Genomic DNA, 18,886 nt, shown 5'->3' on the forward strand with positions numbered 1-18,886 from the left:
ATTATGAGGACTAAAGAAAAGGATATACAATAAACTGTTTTACATTCATAAAAAGTCCTCAATATGTGCCTGAGCATTTAAAATCACCTCCATTCATTCTGAACTCCATTGTCAGGTTAAACTTTCAACACCTGTTTCTGAAAACTTTGTCCCTAGGTTCAAAATGCCTTTTCATTCTCAACTGGTCATTTTGTGTCGTCTTCAGCATGTGATTATTAGGACACCTGAGCACACCCTCTCTCTCCATGCAACTCCCATCTAACTGAATGGGCGCCTTGTATTAGCCTCCCTCTGGTCTTACTCCCCAGCGATGGCTCAAGTGTGATTAGTTCACCATCATAATCTCAGCTCCTTGCACAATACTCCACCAATGACATGCTTACCATGAATTGCAATCAAGTATACAGATGAACTCTTCCTTTATTTCTCCTGTCAGAACCCTCTGAGGACCATGTCAAGTGCCACCATCATAACCCTATCTGGCATCCAAAACAAACCACTCGCATCAATGTCTCATGTTCTGACTGCTTTCCTAGACAGCAGTGCCTTTCAACGGGTGTGCCGCAAGAATTGTTGAAACCCGCAATACCTATTTAGTCAGGGGCCCTGACCTCTTTCCCCTTAGATTATCAAATAAAAATAATGACAACAGCCAACACAGCAATAGCTGTCTGATGTGAATGAATCAAAATTATACCTTTTTTGGTCAGATCAGCAAAAAGCATAATTTTTTGGTGTGCTGTAGAATTTTAGTCATTTGTTTATATGTGTCATGAGATGAAAAGTATTGAAATCGTTGCTATGAAGCTTTTTGACTTTGACTCACTCAAATTTGATTCCCCTTCCCTTCTTGGAATCCTATGGCACTATATTTTTACCTCCATTATACACTTGCCTTTCTTTAAGTTATATTTATTTGTATATCTATACCATCTACTTTTCAGAATGTATGTTTTTCCAGGGATTACATCTTATTTGATCAGTGGTTTCTGTATCTGCCAAGTTCAATGTCTTACACACAGTGATTAGTCAACTGATCTTTGTGGGGTTGACTCTGTTGAAATAGTTACAAGACTAAGTCTTTTAATACCACAGAGCAATGCCCACATGATATCCTGTAGTTAGACATTAGCTCTGTTTTATAAATTAAGACACAGAGAAAGAAACAAAATATGTCACATGGGACTTTGGGGATAAACTAAAGAAAACTTGCCTCTGCGATCTCCACAGCGAACAGGGAATATACACAGAGTTGTTTGGTGTGCAATTCCATTTCTCATACCTACATGCGCATGCGCGTGCATTTACATATTTCATATTTCTCTCCAACCTTCCTGTTGCCTTGTTGTCTAGACAATTGTGACTGCCTACCCCTTCCTAAAAAACCTTAGTTTCCAAAACTCCCAATGCCTTATCTTGTGTGGTTTGAGATAAAGACAGCCAAAGGATAACACACGATCTTTGTGAGCAGCCTTCCTGTACCTACTAACACTGATGTTAATCATCAGAGTAACACCTTGTTTTGAACACTATTTTATAGTGTACATATATCCTATAATTTGATCCTCACAACCACGCAATGAAACATTAAAGGCAAGTACTATTATTCCTGCTTTGTAGATCAGGAAGCTGAGACAATTACATAAAAGGTTAATTGATACTCAAGGTCATTCACTTGGTAAATGGCAGAGACATGACTTAAGTCCAAGTTGTCTAACCTGAATTTCTTCCCATTCCGTCCAAGTGTTTCCCTACCAGTGCTTAACATTAACACTGAGGAGAGAAAGGCAACAAGGATGGGAAAAAATACAGGAGTAGTTTTACAAGAGTGACGGGAATTAATTTCATTAATTAGAAATATTGTGATTTAAAAATGTTCTAAGATGTTCTGTGTGGGAGAAAAAGTTCAGTTTTGAAGATGATACTCTGCACATACCAATGAATGTTGCAAAAGTTTATTCCAATTTTTAGAGGACAGTAAGCATTCTCAAATGAAAAACCTGAAAAATAAAATCTGTAAAATGAATATACAGTCTTATTTAAAGACTCACACATGCAGTAGAACTCAGGTTTACATTGGTCATTTTTTTTAAAGATTTTATTTATTTATTTTTAGAGAGGGAAGGGAGGAAGATAGAGAGAGAGAGAGAGAACATCAATGTGTGGTTGCTGGGGGTTATGGCATGTACCCTGGCTGGGAATCGAACCTGCGACACTTTGGTTCACAGCCCGCACTCAGTCCACTGAGCTATGCCAGCCAGGGCACATTGGTCATTTTTAAAGTTTAAAAGCCTAAGAACAAAATAGTACATGCTGCTTCTTGCTCAAATGCGTCTTTTACAATGAAATCTTTAAGTTTGTTATAGAATGGAATTCCTCTCTCCTCCCAACAACCAAAGACATCATTTTTCACCAAAATGAAAATAACATTTTTAACTGATTATGTTTTGGGGAAGACGATTCAAGCACCATGTAAAATATAGAAAAGTTTGAAAAAAATCACCCCAAATCTCACTTCTCTTCTCACACACAGTTAAAGACCTCAAAACAATTGGCTCATCCCACACGTGCTCTTTTGGGTTGCTCCCCTTCCCCTCCCCCATCCCCCCAACTCTAGCATCCTTTGGTAAGCCTCTGGCACCTTGCTCCTTCAGCGCTTATGTCCATTGAGTCAAAACCAGTGGAGCCAAAAGGAAGCCACAAGTGTTGAATCTCTGACACGTGAATTTAACCCAAAGTGAGTTGTTAAGAATACGGCTTATTTCTGATGACAGAATTGCTTGGGATTACATTTAAAAGCACTGAGCAAGCTGATAAATATAAACTCTCAAGGCATATACTCTGAAGTGTCAATAAGAAATTTCCCAGAGAAACAAAAATGATACTCTCCTAGAATATATTAGGAAGAAAATAAACTGTAACTCCTGGTTTATTCATGTCAAAGAGCCTTAATTAAAAGTCACCGAACATGAGAACTCTCATCAAAATATACAAAACTACAACTTGACTCAGGAACATATATCTATAAATATAAAGGCTTGTCCAATTTGGTTGAAATGTGTACAGTTTATGTAAAGTAATTCACCATGACCAAGAAAACCAGTATTTTTATGTTTCCTTCAAAACTTTAAATATTTTCCAATAATAACAATAATAATTGGGTGAAAAGGAAGACAGACTGTGGACAAGAAGAAAATCTTATTACCAGCACGGTTGTCCACAGCTCTTTTGCCTACTACCTCCATTTTAAGGTAAATTTAAAGTTTGTCTAAGACAAAGCTTCTCTCAAGGTATTTGAATTAATTTGGGAATTTTAATTGCGTCTATAAAGCTCCATCAATTTATCATTAAAATAAAGGGAAATTCTGGTTCATTAGTGACTATTCTCAACTAAATCATTTTAATGAAGTGTAATTATTGCCTTTAAGCATAAGGCATTATCTAGTGTGATATTAAAATGTATTTAAAAGAAAATGACAAAAACATCTCATTCACACAGTAAAGGTATTCCTAAAACATCAAAAACAAATAAACAAAAAAGATGTTTAATTACCAGACATTTTGCTGAAACAAATGTGAAAACAAAAAAAGTTACATCCATGAGAGAGATCATTTATGTGAAATCATTAACGTATACTCTACTCAAAAGAACTTTTTCATTTGTTTCCTCGGAAAACTTACATTTTTGAACTGTAAGACATGTTCAAATAGTGACATAAGAAATATACATATCAAATGTACAAACATTTGGAAACAACTTTAAAATAATTAATTATAATTGAAGTAATAGCTGAATTATTGTGTGTCTAAGTCATCTTCAGTTCTGAAACACTAAGTGTCTATGACATTTGTCCCAGCTATTACTGAGCATTTCAACAGATGGGACATTTTGTCACCCCGAAGAGGAAAGAACAATATCTTCCTTTGCCTTAAGGTTCAATCTTCGTTAAGGCCAAATTCCTGGATCTCTCTGAAGTGGCCAGCCATGGGACAAAGCCAGCTCCAAAAGAAACAGATCCTGAAACTCTTCCCTGAATAAGCTAATATGTAGCTGAGTTTTTGGGCCAGGGTAAAAAAACTCTCAGATTCCTGAACAAAAAAGTATTCACTTCTTCCTTGTCATACGTGGTTGCTCTGTACCAGCCAAACAACACATGCATAAAGTAGGATGGCCTTTTTCTTAATGCCATCGATAAAGTCAACACCTTGAAAATGTTTCAAAGATGAATTTTGTCTAAACTTTTTAGAGCTAGTTTCAGAAAATCACTTAGACAGTAACATAATTTTTTCCTTATTCTCCAAGTGTCTACATTTAACCTAACAAGTGCTTATTTATTCTATTCTGTTTATGCCCATTTCCCCTACTGGTTTATTAGTTCTTTGAGGGTATGGTCCATGCCGTGTCATCTTTGTGGTCCTCAGAGCACTCAGCACAATTTCTTGTATACAGCACCTACCTGAATTGACCTTTCAGCAGAATTCAACACTGTGGATCAATTTTCTCCTCCAAGCTCTGTTTCCTGTGGGGTCCTGTCCTGGTTTTCTCTCTGTGACTCAGCCTACTCTTCCTCAGTCTCTTCTTGCATCTCTCCATCTTCTGACCCTTAGGCAGTCGAGTGTCTCAGAGCTCTGTCCTGGAACCTTTTCGGCTCCCTTTATACACATTCTCCTTGGGCAATCTCATATACTCACGTGGCTTCAATTATCATCCGTGGGAGCAAATCTGAAATTTATATCTCCAGCTCAGACCTCTTTTCTGAGCCCCAGATCATGTTTTCAAATGCTTACTTGTCATCAACAATTGAGTCTCTCACAGGCACCTTACAAGCAACACGCTCAAGTGAGTTCATCAGGCTTTCCCCGAATTTGTCTTCCTCTTCCAGCTTCCTCAAAAATCCACCATCCATCCCATTGCCTAAGCCAGAAATCTAGGAGTCTATGTCTATCTTCATGTGTAAACTTATAGCCAGATTCTACTAAGCCTACATTCTACTTATCTAGAATCTATCCACAACTTTCAATCTTTTTAAAAAAGATTGTATTTATTTATTTTTAGAGAGAGAGGAGAGGGAGGGAAGGAGAGAGGGAGAGAAACATCAACATGCCTGAGAAACATCGACTGCTTGCTTCTTGCACACCCCCAAGTGGGGACCTGGCCTGCAAACCAGGCATGTGCAGTGACCTGGGATTGAACTGGTGACCTTACGCTTTGCAGTACAGTGCCCATCCCACTGAGCCCACTGGTCAGGACCACATCTTTCAACCTTCATAGCCTTGTCTCTAGTCTAAGCTATTGCTTTCACTACCACCCCAACCTCATAATAATCTCTTTCTACTCTTCCCTCCTTTTAAACTGTTCTCCACTCTCCATCCGGAGGTTGATTTTGTCAGAAACTCCTCTTCAAGAAGTCTGTTTCACTTTCCATTGTACTTGGGATGAAATACAATGTTCATGTCATGACCCCTAAAACCCTTTACTACGAACCTTCTGACTAGCTCTTAAAGACCTCATCTTATGACGTCTCTCACTCTGCTCTTTCTGTTCTTCTAATGCTCCAACAATCTCAGAATTCAGAACTGTCAGCCCATTACTGGTTCTTGTCTAAAAGGCTGTAACTCTTCCCTCTTTTTCTCTTCTCCTTTTTTTTAATTGGGTGACAGTGGTTTTCAAATGTACAACTCAATAAAACCTCATCTGCACACTGCATCGTGTGCCCACTGCCCTAAGCAAAGTCTCTTTTTGTCGCCATTTCCCCGCCCCCCTTGTCCACCCCCACCTGCCCCAAATCCTACTTCCCTCTGGTCATCATCACACTATTCGTCTGTGTCTGTGGGTTATACGTTTATGTAAATGTTCCTTGGTTAATCTCTTCACCATCTTTCATCTAGTCCCCAACCCCTTTCCCCTCTCACAGGTGCCAGTCTGTTCCATGTACCCATGCCTCTGTTACTATTTTGTTCATCAGTTTATTTTGTTCATTAGATTCCACATATAAATGAGATCATATGGTATTTGTCTTTCTCTGACTGGCTTATTCACTTAGCATAATAATCTCCAGGTCCATTCTTGGTGTTGCAAAAGGTAAGATTCTAACATTAACTCTTACCCATTCTTTTCTTTTTAGCTTACATGTCACTTCCTCATAAGAATCTTTTGTCTTTGCCTTTCAGATCAGGCAGACCTGTTATTAACCCTTGTTGCAATGTTTCCTTATCTTTCACAATCTTTGCCATTATCTTTTGTAACATTCATCAAAGGGACATTTATCTAATTGATGTGACTCTCCCCACATTAGACTGTAAGCTCCCTGAAGGCAGAGGTCATCCAAGGCTTCTTGACTGATGTATTCTACATGTCCAACACGGTGACTGATACCTCCTACACAGCAGGTACTCACCATACAGTTGTAGGATGAATGAAGGTACACAGGTGTGAACAGAAGCCCTCAAGAAATGTTGATTAGATGAACAGTTGTACTTCCCATCATGTATTAAACTCAGTTTTTAAGGGAGTTATCAATATAGTTTAGAAGAGCCAAGGACATGGTCACTTGTGTTTTATCTTTATTCTTGTTTCCACAAAGGATTTAATGTGACGATTTTAGTAACCTTCATTCCAGATTCAATAACACAACTGATATGCTTAAGAGAAAGTGGAATTTTTAAACAAATGCTAAGATAGTCTTACTTGTTCATTACTGGTGGACACCTACAAAGAAGAAATTTATTATTGCAAAAATGTCTTAGCTATTTTCAACTGTGCAGATGAAAGAAATCGTCTGTTCAGATCTAAAAAGTCTCTTGGGAAAGATACACTTAGTTCTAACCTAAATATATTAAGAGAAATTGCTTTAAGAACATGCCCCCCCAATAATCTGATTTTCTTCCTTGCTTTGCTGAAGTATCAAATATTAGTGTTTCAGAAATAGTGTATTTTCTATAGTATATGCCCATGTATGCATAAATATAATCTATTACAATTATAAAATAAAAATTTAGTGTGGTGGAGAACAGTGACATGATATGAATTGATTTGTCTATGTATTTCTTCATCTTTATTTTAAATGGTTAGAATTTAGCTCTTTTTCTCTGATAATAAGCACACATGTGACTCTAAAGTAACAAAATTCTTATTCTGAAGGAAGAGTAGGCTACCTCATTTATTTTTCCTATGAAAAGAGAACAGAGGTAATGTGATCAGCCCTTTTTTAAAGTAAATAGCATTTCTCAAGTATTATACAGAACTTTCACACTTTCTGAAATCATGGACACTTTTTATTTAAAAATTGTTGAACCTGACTCATTTCAGATCTAAATTTAAATGAGGTAAACATAAATCAAGCTAAATGTATCTCTTTGGTCGCTAATGGTCTATATTTGCAAGTGTGCTCTAACATAGGTAAACACCAAAATAGGAAGGTTGGAGTTTAGGGAGTTTTATGGAAAAAATATCTCACTTTTCATGTTGTATTTTCCATTTATATATCTTGCACAGAAGTTTGAAGCACTTAGAATTTGGGGGCATGGCCCTTGATTATATTTAGAAACAATTGGTTTTGTTTTTGTTGTGTTTCTGAGATGAAGAGTAGGTTATGCCTTGAAAGAAACTGGAATTATAAATCATACAGCCACACATACATTTTTAACAAAAAGCAGTGTATTCACAACACTCATACACTATAAAGCCAATTCTGCTTGTGAAAATTGGGCACTAGTAAATTTTCAAGACAATAATAAAAGATATTTCTAAAGCGTTGGCATGAAAGACTGATACTTTGTCGTACTACAAAATGCTAGCAAATGCAAGGTAGCAGATTGCAAGGCTTACAGTCATACAAATTTCTACAGAGACTTAATATCTAATTCATGAACTTGAGTGAAGTACCAATACTACTGGTCCACTGGTTTGAGTTTATTTTTTTATTCTGTTGATATATGAGGTCTGTCCAGAAGGTATCCAGCCATGTAATATGAAAAAATAGAGATATTTATTGAAGAAGATATAAGATAGAAAAACATTGTACACAGGACAACGATGCCTCAGTCACCTATAAAGTAGGCACCATGGGACCTCACACAGTTCTCCCAGTTGCAATCAGCTGCCCTGTTGTATTTTTCTGAATCTCGTCAATGGTCTGAAATCTCTTCCCTTTCAGTCAAAGTTGATTTTACTTCTGGAAAAAAACAGAAGTCGTAGGGCACCAATATGGGCTGCAGAGGGGCTGAGTCACCTGGGTAACTTGATGTTTGGCCGGAAAACTCTGCACGAGATGTGATGCATGAGCTGGCCCGCTGTCATGATGAAGTTGCCAATCACCAGTTGCCTGTAGCTGTGGCCTTCTGAATCACTGGAATAGCTTTATCATCTGAATATTTCCCACACAGGAAAGTTCAAGCTTAACACAACCTCTGATGCAGATTTGTTGCTCTACTTGCTCAGTCATTTTGAATGTGACGGCCACACAGTACACGAGCTCACTAATGGCCTCTACTGCCCTCACTGACTAGTGCAGTGACGTCATCGCTGTTCACGCATGCTCATTCCAGTCCACGCTCCTTGGCTTCTAGGTTACAATGATGTCCCACAAACCATTCTTGTGATATTAATAGTGGCTGGACTTTTTCCAGACAGACCTTGTATGTTCAAATACATACTATTCTATCTTGAACTCACTTCATCTTCCTCGCCACCCTAGGTAGTAAATCATGAGAAGTAGTTCAGTTTGCTTATTGGAAACCTCTTTAACTCCTCCTCATGACAGATTAGAACAGGTTACACAGGTATTTTATAGAAGTATTCAAATGATAAAGACAAATACTGATCCGTTTCCCTGCCAAAACCATACTGCAGCTTCACGTAGGGACTGGGGGAAGGTGTGCTAGTCAGGAGATGGGGCAGCTCTGTGGGCATGACTCAGAAGGCCTGCATCACCGTGTACATACAGGTTGTGTTTCAGAAGCAAATCTTCCCTTTGATGATCATTTATTTGTGTAGCGCGTTTCCTTTCATAGGCTTTCAAGGAGGAGTTTCTGAAACAGGGATGGCGTGATTTGCCTCTGGTGGAAATGGGTGCCGGCTCTGTGTCAGGAGCCACTGCCTTCAGTGTCTGTCACTGCCCTACTGGAAGGTCTCAGCTGAGTCACAGAAGTGGAGAACTGCACGGGTATTGGCTTGGCCAAAAAGTTCATTTAGTTTTGGGGGTTTTTTTTGTACGAAGGCTCTGGTAGTGCTAATTTGTCTTTAACTTCATTCAAAACAATTTTGTTAGATTGTAATGTGACAGCTGTCATATCAGTGTGCCTTAAAAAAAGCTTATTAGAATTATCAGAATAAACTTAAGTACTAGGTTAAAGAGATTGTAAAATTGAGTTTTCTTCGCCCCTTTCTCTCGTCCTTATTCAACTTGATGAGCTTATCTCAGTGACAAGCTAATCCTTATTTCTGAATGAAAATACTGTTTCTGGTTTAGGCAGGTTATGAAAAGTGAGAGTGTACTAAGGTAGCCCCTAGTCACCTGTAGTTATTATGCGATTCAACTGTGGCTACTCCCAATTAAAATCTGGTGGAGATGTAAAAGAGATACCAGATTTCTTACAAAATAGAACACAAAATGTACATAAATCACATCCTTATCAATTACTTGTTGAAATGGTAATTTGAATATATTAGATTTTATTAACGATGTCATTAAGATGTTTTCTGCCTGTTTATGTGTACTTCTTAAATGTGGGTATGAGAAAATGTATAATTATATTATATATTATATTATATATGCAGCTCACGTTTCAGCTCCCACTATGTTTCTGGTGGACGGCGCCTGCCTAATGGAATTAATGGTTACAGGACTCAAAGTCCCCACTTCCTGCCCCAGGTCTCCCCATCGCTACCCTCAGAGATGACACACAGCTTAGCCTCGTTTCTCGGAGAATGCACAGCCCCTAAGAGCAGAGTGCACATTTCCTGTCTGGTGAGATGACGGTCCAGGAGGCACCCCTCACTACACCATGGCCTAGGACTCATCTTGCTCCTCAGTGAATTATTTTAGGCGAGTGTAAACTCTGCCCCTCCTACAAGATCTAAAGGGATAAAGCAGAGAGAGGCACTGGCTTCACTGAAATGCCAGGAGCATCTAAATAAATTCAGGTGCTTGTCCAGGAAGGCTCCTGAAGTAGAGTTTGTCTGTCCTGTGGAATACAAATAGGAAGCCGTAGCTCTCTGGCGGAAGCCTTTACTACACTGTCCGCATCAGTACACAGAGCACGCAGGCAGACACATTCTCACAGAGCAAATAGAGAAACAATGTGAATCCCAACACATTTGCGGTGCTTGATGACATGAAACTCTTTCCTTCCATTTTCCTAAATTAAAGACATGCCCCATGACAGTAAATTGAGGGAGTTTTCGCTATAATTTAGAGGGACCACAGAAACTGTTGTTTTCTCTAAATCTTGATAAATTCTCCCGTTTTTGAATTAGTAAAACCTACTGACGTTAATATGCAACAGTAGATGACTTTTTTCTCAACATATAATTCCATTTGCTGGGTGGGTCACAGACTGTAGTTTTATGGGCTGGATGGCCAGTCTATGGCATCATAGAATTATTCAGCACAGTTTTTGATGATCACTTTACCCTACCTTCCAGGTACACTGTAGCTGAAAACAAAGCAAGACTGTCTCAATGCATTGTTTAAAATGTCTCCGATGACTCACTGGCCCGTGGCCTCTGTCCAGTTAAACTGGTCATCTCCAAGTTGGCCAGACCATGTTTTTCCATCACTTTCCAACAGGCTTCCTGGACATGGCAATGCCATGAGTGTCACACAAGGGGGAAAAGAAATCGAGGCCACTGTCATTCCACACCTGGATTACCGCAAAAGCCTGTTAGTCGGCTTCTCTCCTGTCCCTTTGCAAACATAATCCATCCTGTGTATGGCTGCCAGATGGGTCTTGTGATATTTATCTTTTTCATCATATCAAAACCTGCAGCTTATCCTAAGTTACAAGGACTAACCCTCCTGCGTAATCTCTACTTGACATCAGAGTCTTTCATATACAAAACCTTTACCTATATCCGATCTCGCTTCCTAAAGCTGGAACCTCTCCCTGGTTTAGTCATCCTTTATGATCCTGAACACTCTACCTCCCTGTGTCTGTTCTTGCACTTCCCATGACCAGGCTTGCCGTCTCCCTGCTCATCGACTATCTCTTTTCTAGGCAGCTTTCGGGTCCTTCTTTCATGACTCTGGTCTTCCAAAAAGATCTTTATTTTCTAAACAGCCCCACCACTAAATTATTCACACCCCTGATGTTTCCCCTCTGTGTTCCCTATCTGTTAGTCTGTCCTCGCCGGTTGGACTGGAAACTCCTTGATACTGCACGCCAAACTCAGCACAGTTTTTAGACCCGTATACTATGTCAGGTTTAAGAGCAGGGGTGTGTGCTCCCATAGACCTGCTTCTGAAATTCTAGCTCTAAAACCTACCGCACCACTGTAGGCAAACTTCTGGTGTCTGTAAAAATGCTAATAATATGACCTAATTTATGGTTGCTGCTGGGTTAATTAAATAAGAATGTCCATAACAATTTTCCTGTTTTTCTCCCAAAGAAGTTTATGATAAAAGAGGATTAGGAGGAGTGCATGAGGATACGGGGTAGGTAGTATGGAATGAAATAAATATACTATAGACAGGGGAATGGATACAGAAACAAAAGTGATAGGTGCAGATAACAAATGTGGGTCAAAAAACTCATTTTGCATAGGGCTAGCTTGCATTACACCTATTATATTATATTTCTTTTAATGCAGGTCCCTGGTGTTTAGCTATTTTATGGAGCTTTAAAAAACCCCTAATATTATCATTTGTCTATTTCAAAACCTTGGATGGTTTTCTACTGCCTGCAAGATAAAATCCAAATTCATTAACTCTGTGTGATCTGACCCCAACACGCTTCTCTCCTTTTACATTTCACATCCACACCTGACTTTGTGCTCCGGCTGAACGAAACTATTCTTTCCTGAAAATACTATGTTTTTGAGTCTGCATTCTTCCTCTGCATCACATAGTCTTGTTTCTTCCTCTCTTCTATTCTGTCCTTGGGAACATCTGACTAATCCTTCAAGCTCTGACTTGGTCTTATTTTCTACAGAGATAGAACTTTCCTTAACTCTCTCAGCATAATTATACATGACTGAGTGTAAAATGAGCTTCCCTCTCGAAAACATCTTTGAAAAAAGAAGTGGTACCTTAATTCTCTTGTATTATGGGAATTTATTTCACTTGTCTTTTGAATAACAATTTGTTTGGGAAAAGTCATATTATACAGAAATGACTGCTATTGATACTCTAAGATGTCCCTGATGAATATGGTTAATAGAAGCTAGCAAGTACATTTACATAGTCTATAAAAAATTATGTTTTTTCAGTATGATATCATATCTGAAAAGCCATTATTGAATATAAGGCTTTTAACAATCACTTCAAATTATAACCACAGAAAATGGCTATACTATGATCACCAATGTATTTGTAGAGGATAAATTAAAAAAAAAAACACAATTATCGTGTTGATTTACATTGGCACTTGAACCTTTGGATAAAATTTTCAGTGACAATACCTACATTAAACAAGTACCATTCCTCTAACAATTGAGACAGAATGACGACAGCATGCTCCAAAAAATAGCTTGACAAGTCAAGCAGCGCTAGTGAGGATGAAGACACGGATGAAGTCAGCATGCTAGGAGGGGTACGGGGAAAAAAATTAATGCGTGGATATGAGTGTTATAAAAACAGTATAGCTACACTTATATAGTATTACACATAGCTTTCATAATGTGGTTGATAAATTAAATACTGGGAATGATTCCTAACTAATTGATCATCATCCCAACATTTTATTAATTCTAGTTGGTCAAAAACCATTGCTTTGTATTTTTTGTTTTTCCTTTTTTATCTTCCCCTTGTGAAATGGGGGGATGGCCTTCCAGTTTGGTCACCATATATCCGGACGTGATGGTACTGGCTCCTTCCCCCGCGTTACCCTGCCAGGGCGCTGAGGCCATTGTGTCACAATGATTGGCTCTCTGGTCCACCTTCCCCCCAGACTGCAGATGCCTTCAGCACCAGGCCGCCGTCTTTACCGTCTTTCTGTCCTGAGCGTCCAAGCCAAAGCCTAGATCAGATATTTGTTCACAGAAAGTGAAAATAAGTGAAATCTTCAAAAAATATTTCATTAAGACTTAGTAACATATTTTTTTAAAGTTTACTCAAGTCAGTATCTTTTTTTAAAAGATTTTATTTATTTATTTGTAGAGAGGGAAGGGAGGCAGAAAGAGAAAGAGAGAGAAACATCAATGTGTGGTTGCTGGGGGGCCGTGGCCTGCAACCCAGGCCTGTGCCCTGACTGGGAATCGAACCTGCGACACTAAGACTTAGTAACATATTAAACTTCTTGCTTTTATTTCAATGTTTTGTTAAACTGTGCAGTCTAAAAGAAGGTAAATCTAACTTCTATCATGGCCATTGGCAGTAAGTGCTCAGGAAAAGTTTGCTGAAAAATGATTGCATGAGTCATCTCTTTCCTAAATCATATCATAGATCTTTCATTATAAAACACACTTTTCTCATACTTTAACATTTCAGAAACCAGGATGTACCTTACAGTTTATATAATGAGATAGCATTGGCTCATCATCTAAGTGGCAATCCCTCTTTTTTACTTTCTTTATGGCACATTAAAAGGGGTGTTTCTTACTAGAGGTGATTGCCTACAGAGAGCAAAAGCTGAGTTGTTCATCACTTGCAGGGTGCGAGGCACAGCAGTCTTGTTCAGTAGATAATGCGACCATTATTTTATAGGTGGGTTCCCGAGGTGTAGAGAGAAGAATCTTGACTTAAGATCACAGGTGGCACCGCATGTGCTGCCTTTTGGAGGAAGAATTGTTTGACTTTTGAAAGGGGAGTAGAGATACCCTGAGAGTTTGGACTTCAATTCTATAGGCTTATGCTCTGACTTTCACTTACAGTACTTGTGAATCACAATAACCGAGTTTGTTGTAACACTTCAGCTGCGATAGCAATTACACTTAAATGGCTTTTACAAATGAGGCACTCCAACTATTTGTGTTACTTAATAAAAACATGTACTTCTAAATGTTATTATATTTTCATTAGGAAAGTAAAAGATCATTCCTTGCTAGATATGGGAGAGAAATACTAAGACATTGCTGCGCTCCCTGATTTCACGCAGTCTTCAGAATAACCCATTGCTGTGAATCCAGGCATTAGAATCACTAGTGCATCGTCCATCACCCATGCTGCTAACTATAAAAGCCGCCATTAGATGTCCTTTGCCTCAGGGAAGACAAACAACAGCAACACATACTAAGTGTACACTTTCAGGCGTCTTACTTTGTTTAAAGGTGACACTGGAATATTTTGTGACAACATAGATTTAGAGACTCTAGAGTACTTTATGTGTGTGGATGTATACCTGTATATGTGAATGGTTACATACACACATTTTTTTCATTCCATAAATATTTGTTGAGCACTACTACTACAAGGCAGGCACTATGTAGGTCTACACACATTCAGGATGGAATAAAATATGCAAACTACTTGCTTCCAGAGAGCTCTCTGTTTAACAGGGAAAACAGAAAAATGCATTAAATTATAGTTAGAAGTCATAGAAAAGAGACAGAAAAAAATGGATGCTAAATATGAGATACGAGATATCTGTCCTGTCCTTGTGTTATAAGAAGTTGAAAGTGTTTGACCTTTGAATTAAACGAGATCCATGTACAAGGACTGATTGTGCTCAGTGGAAGCCGACCAAAGTAAACCAAGTAGGGGTCTCTTAGGGTGTCATTAGCCAAGTAGGAGACATTTAATGCTTCACTCAAGGTGATCATGAAGTAATCCCAGAGAGGGAAGAGAAATTTTAATTTAGTAAGCAGAAATGTAATCAATGAGATGGATTGGGAGATAGACACTGTGATCAGAAAGGCAAAAAGCATCAGCAGACCTTGTCCGGGGAAGAGAACTATTCTGGTGAAGGTAACTAGAGGATTGTTGTTTCCTTGCCAAGGCTAACCCTGTAGTTTCTGGTGAAAAACTTAAAGCTGCCTCAGCTGAGAGAAACTTTTTTAAGTTCACATAACTCTCTTTGTTTAGCACCCGTAGGGATACTGGCTTGCCCTGAGGCTGTGGCTCTCGGTGAGGACAGTATGTCTCTCAGGAACATGTGACAGTGGTAGGAGAGAGTTTCAGTTGTCGCAACTGAATAAGGGGGCATCTGGTGGGAAGAGGTCTGACGTGCTGCTCAGTAACCCACATTGCATAGGACAGTCCCTGTCCCCGCCCCCTGCCGCCATACACACAACAAAAATTATATGGCTCAAAATGCGAATAATGCAGAAGCTGAGAAATCCTACTCAATCATCAGGACTCTCAGTACCAACAAAGGCAGAGCCAGGCAGAGACAGAGACAGAGAAATATATGCTATGCTTTCAAGTACACCTGCTCAACTGCTCCTGGTGGAAGTTCTGTAAAAGCTGAGAGTGGTCTCCCTGACAGCCAGTAAGGAGGCAGGAATCTCAGTCCTACACCCTCAGGGAACTAAATTCTGCCAACAAAAATGAGCGTGGAAGCATGTTTCCCCCCCAAGCCCACAGAAAAGAACTCAGCTTGATGGCTACCTGATAGCAGTCCTGTGATACTCTGAGCAGAGGATCCAGCTACACAATGCCATATTTCTGACCTACAAAAATGTGAGCTAATTAATGGGCATTGTTTTGAGGCACTAAGTTTATGGTAAGCTGTTACACATCAATGGAAAGCTAATACAATGCATAAAGGACTGAAACACTATAGTCTGGCACATTCCAAATTATCCAGTTATACGGCAGCCTCCCCTTGGGTAGAAGTCAAGCTTAACCACCAGAACTGGTAAGTCTCTTAAAAGGAAAATTATTTACTGCAAACCAGAATAAATTCACAAATATATCTTAAGACTGCAATATACTTGTTAAAAAACAAGGATCTAATCCATAGTCTATCGGGTTAAACTATATGAAATGTCCAATTTGTGGGTCAAACATAAACAAATACAATCTCACGTGGTGCAATGTGCATCGCACACACTGCTATTAACCTTGTAAGTGTAAAATTTCATTGATATCTCTAATATGCGACCTTCATTATTTGAGTTTAAATAATTTAAAGATTTAGAGTGGTGTCACAAGAATTTTCATGATTTCGGCCTATCAATCTTTTTTTATGTGAGATCTTAACTTTCTGCATTATAATTTTTCACAAAATTAACAATAGTAAGGGGAAATTAATAGTATTTATTGTCATCTTGCACTTGGAGATTATTAAAATATTATTTTAAATGTGTCTTATCTATCAAGAAAAGAATGAGGCTTTATTAAGAAATTACTAAAATAACTTAAAAATTAAAAAATTAAAACTAACTTAAAAAATTAGTTTACTCTTAATTAATTCTGCTTCAACAGACCATCAAATTTGGAATAAAATCCAGAAGTAGCAGCTTTATAAGAGAATGTTTTTTTGGAAAAGTATTAAAAACATTTTTTCAGAGCAAAAGTAATATACCCTTAGTAGATATAATTGCCCCCACATTACACTAAAATTTTGGGGCTCTCTTTCACAATGGATGGTGCATTGAACTTCCAAACTCATACTTCAGGGTACTTTTCCAAACATCCTTTATTCCTATAAATGCATTATATTTCTTCTTTACTGTCTCTGACTTAGAATGTTAGCTTTGTAAATTTTTATGCTTGTAATTATTACTTTACCTTGGTGCCTGTCAACACTATTTTTCTGTTCATTTCTATCTCATATGTCTCTATTTCATAAAACATTTCCCAATACCTACTTTTGAGAAAAGCATTTCCCAATACTTACTTTTGAGAAATGAACTCTCTCCTTTGAGTTCCTATAGTGTTTCATGTATACCTAGGCTGTGATTGTTATCACGTTTTCCCTCTCACTGACTCCTGTTCGTGTTTTCCCCATGCTAGTTTCTTCCTCTGTGTCTTGGTCCCATTGAGTTAATCTCTTAAACACAGAATCCATTTTTTCTCTCTCCTGTGGTCTCTCATTTAGATTAATCCAACAGGTCTAAACTGATTTCTTGTTCTAATTTCTACCTATCATGTAAGATGCTTTCAGCTAGGGCATCAAAACCCCTCTCTCAAACTGGTTTAAACAATAGGGTATGTATGTATCATGTCACATAAAATTCTAGAGATAGAAGGAGTTTCATCAGAGTATCAAGCTCTGGGCTTCATCAGGGCTCACTGTGTTTGTCATGGATCCAAAGCCTTTTGATTTCTCAAGTCTGTCGGAGTTTTTAGTCACGTCTGCTTCCTTCACATGTGCTAAAGGGCTGCCCATAGGTCCACGTGCCACATCCCGACTCAGAAAAGCCCAGAAAGAAAACCTTCCCTTTGTCTCTTCAAGGTGAGGAAACTCCACTGAGAAGACCCCTGGCAGGTCATGTGTTACCTTCTATACTTTAATTTTTTCTATAGACTTTTCATTCATTTCCTTTTAAATCTAATGAAAAGGGTTGCATTAGGGCACAGGTGGCGAACACAAGGCCCTCGGACAGAATCCAGCCCTCCACCCTGTTTTATCTGGCTGGGCACCTTGTTTCTACCCAGCGGCAGCGCCAAGCTCTTGCTTAACTATTAAGGAGTAGTTATATTTATACAGTCTTAAAATTACATTCGGACCTTTGAAGGCAATCTTGTGGCTGATGTGGACCCCGGTGAAAATGAGTTTGACACCCCCGTATTAGGGAATTGATTATAAGGAACTGGTCACTGAATTGGGTAGACCGATTAGGAATCTATAATCCAGGAAACAGATGATGTATTGGGACTAGGAGAGACAGCCTATAAAGATGGATTTAAGCAGGTGAATTACAAATATATTTCATGTGTAGAAACAAAAGGAACTGAGGATTGTAAGGGCCCAGAAAAAGGAAGCTTTAGGGCAGACCTCTGGCACGAATATCTTGGGGAAAGGAGATGTCATTTATTGAGAAGGTTGACATTCAAGGAAGAGCCTTTGGGGGAAAGGAATGTTGAAGATCAAGAAGTTGGTTTTAAACATGTTATGTTTGAAATATGCAAGTAGATATTTCAAGGAGGCTGTCATTTATACAGGTCTGAAGTTCCAAAGAGCAGAGCAGGCTGGAAATATAAATGTGGAGTTTCTGCCTTATAGGTGGTAAATAAAGACGTGGAAGTGGATGGAAGCAGCTACAGAGTAAGTGGAGAGTGGGAATGAAGAGGACCTAGGGCTGTGGCCTGCGGGACACCAGATAGAGAGGAAGTTGACAAAGGAAAGTGACTAGGGAACATCGGGAGTTTATTTATCATGTCATAAGTCCCCAAAGAATAAAGTGTTCCACAGAGCAATTGCTCAACCGTTACAAAGAGAGGAAGGAGGAAGTAGGGAAGAAAGGAAAGAAGATAAATTGACTCCTACTTAAAATATAATCAGTTGGTATTATTTGAGGGCAAACAAGAGCTCATTCATATGAACACATACACAGCTAAAGGACAGAGATCTCCACTAGAGCGTCTTGGGAATGACTTCTTTTCTGTCCAACCTGGCATTGCCTAAAGCTGTAAAATATTTAGAAACTGATCATTAAATGGGGTTTGAAAGCTCTTTTGTGCCAGTCTGTCTGCTTGCCTTTTATCTGATCTCTGCACCCGGCTCCGCGTTGGAACACGCTCTCGTCAGAATGTCCATTATTATCACAAATAATGAATTAGGTGACTCATAAAGCCTGTGTCTTCAAAGTGAGACTTCCAGAAGAAAAATAAAAATTTCCATC

At 38.7% G+C, this 18,886-nt stretch overlaps 1 long non-coding RNA gene across 1 annotated transcript; it reads left to right on the forward strand.

The window, feature by feature from the left end:
* Positions 1–1,726: 1,726 nt before the first annotated feature.
* On the forward strand, positions 1,727–17,771 carry LOC118501893. Its single transcript, XR_004904556.1, has 3 exons — positions 1,727–1,737; positions 13,534–13,536; positions 17,615–17,771. It is a non-coding gene; the product is annotated as an uncharacterized LOC118501893 (long non-coding RNA).
* The last annotated feature ends 1,115 nt before the right edge of the window (positions 17,772–18,886 follow it).

This window comes from Phyllostomus discolor, chromosome 7, assembly GCF_004126475.2.
Source record: "Phyllostomus discolor isolate MPI-MPIP mPhyDis1 chromosome 7, mPhyDis1.pri.v3, whole genome shotgun sequence".
In the NCBI taxonomy this organism is placed as follows: Eukaryota; Metazoa; Chordata; class Mammalia; order Chiroptera; family Phyllostomidae; genus Phyllostomus; species Phyllostomus discolor.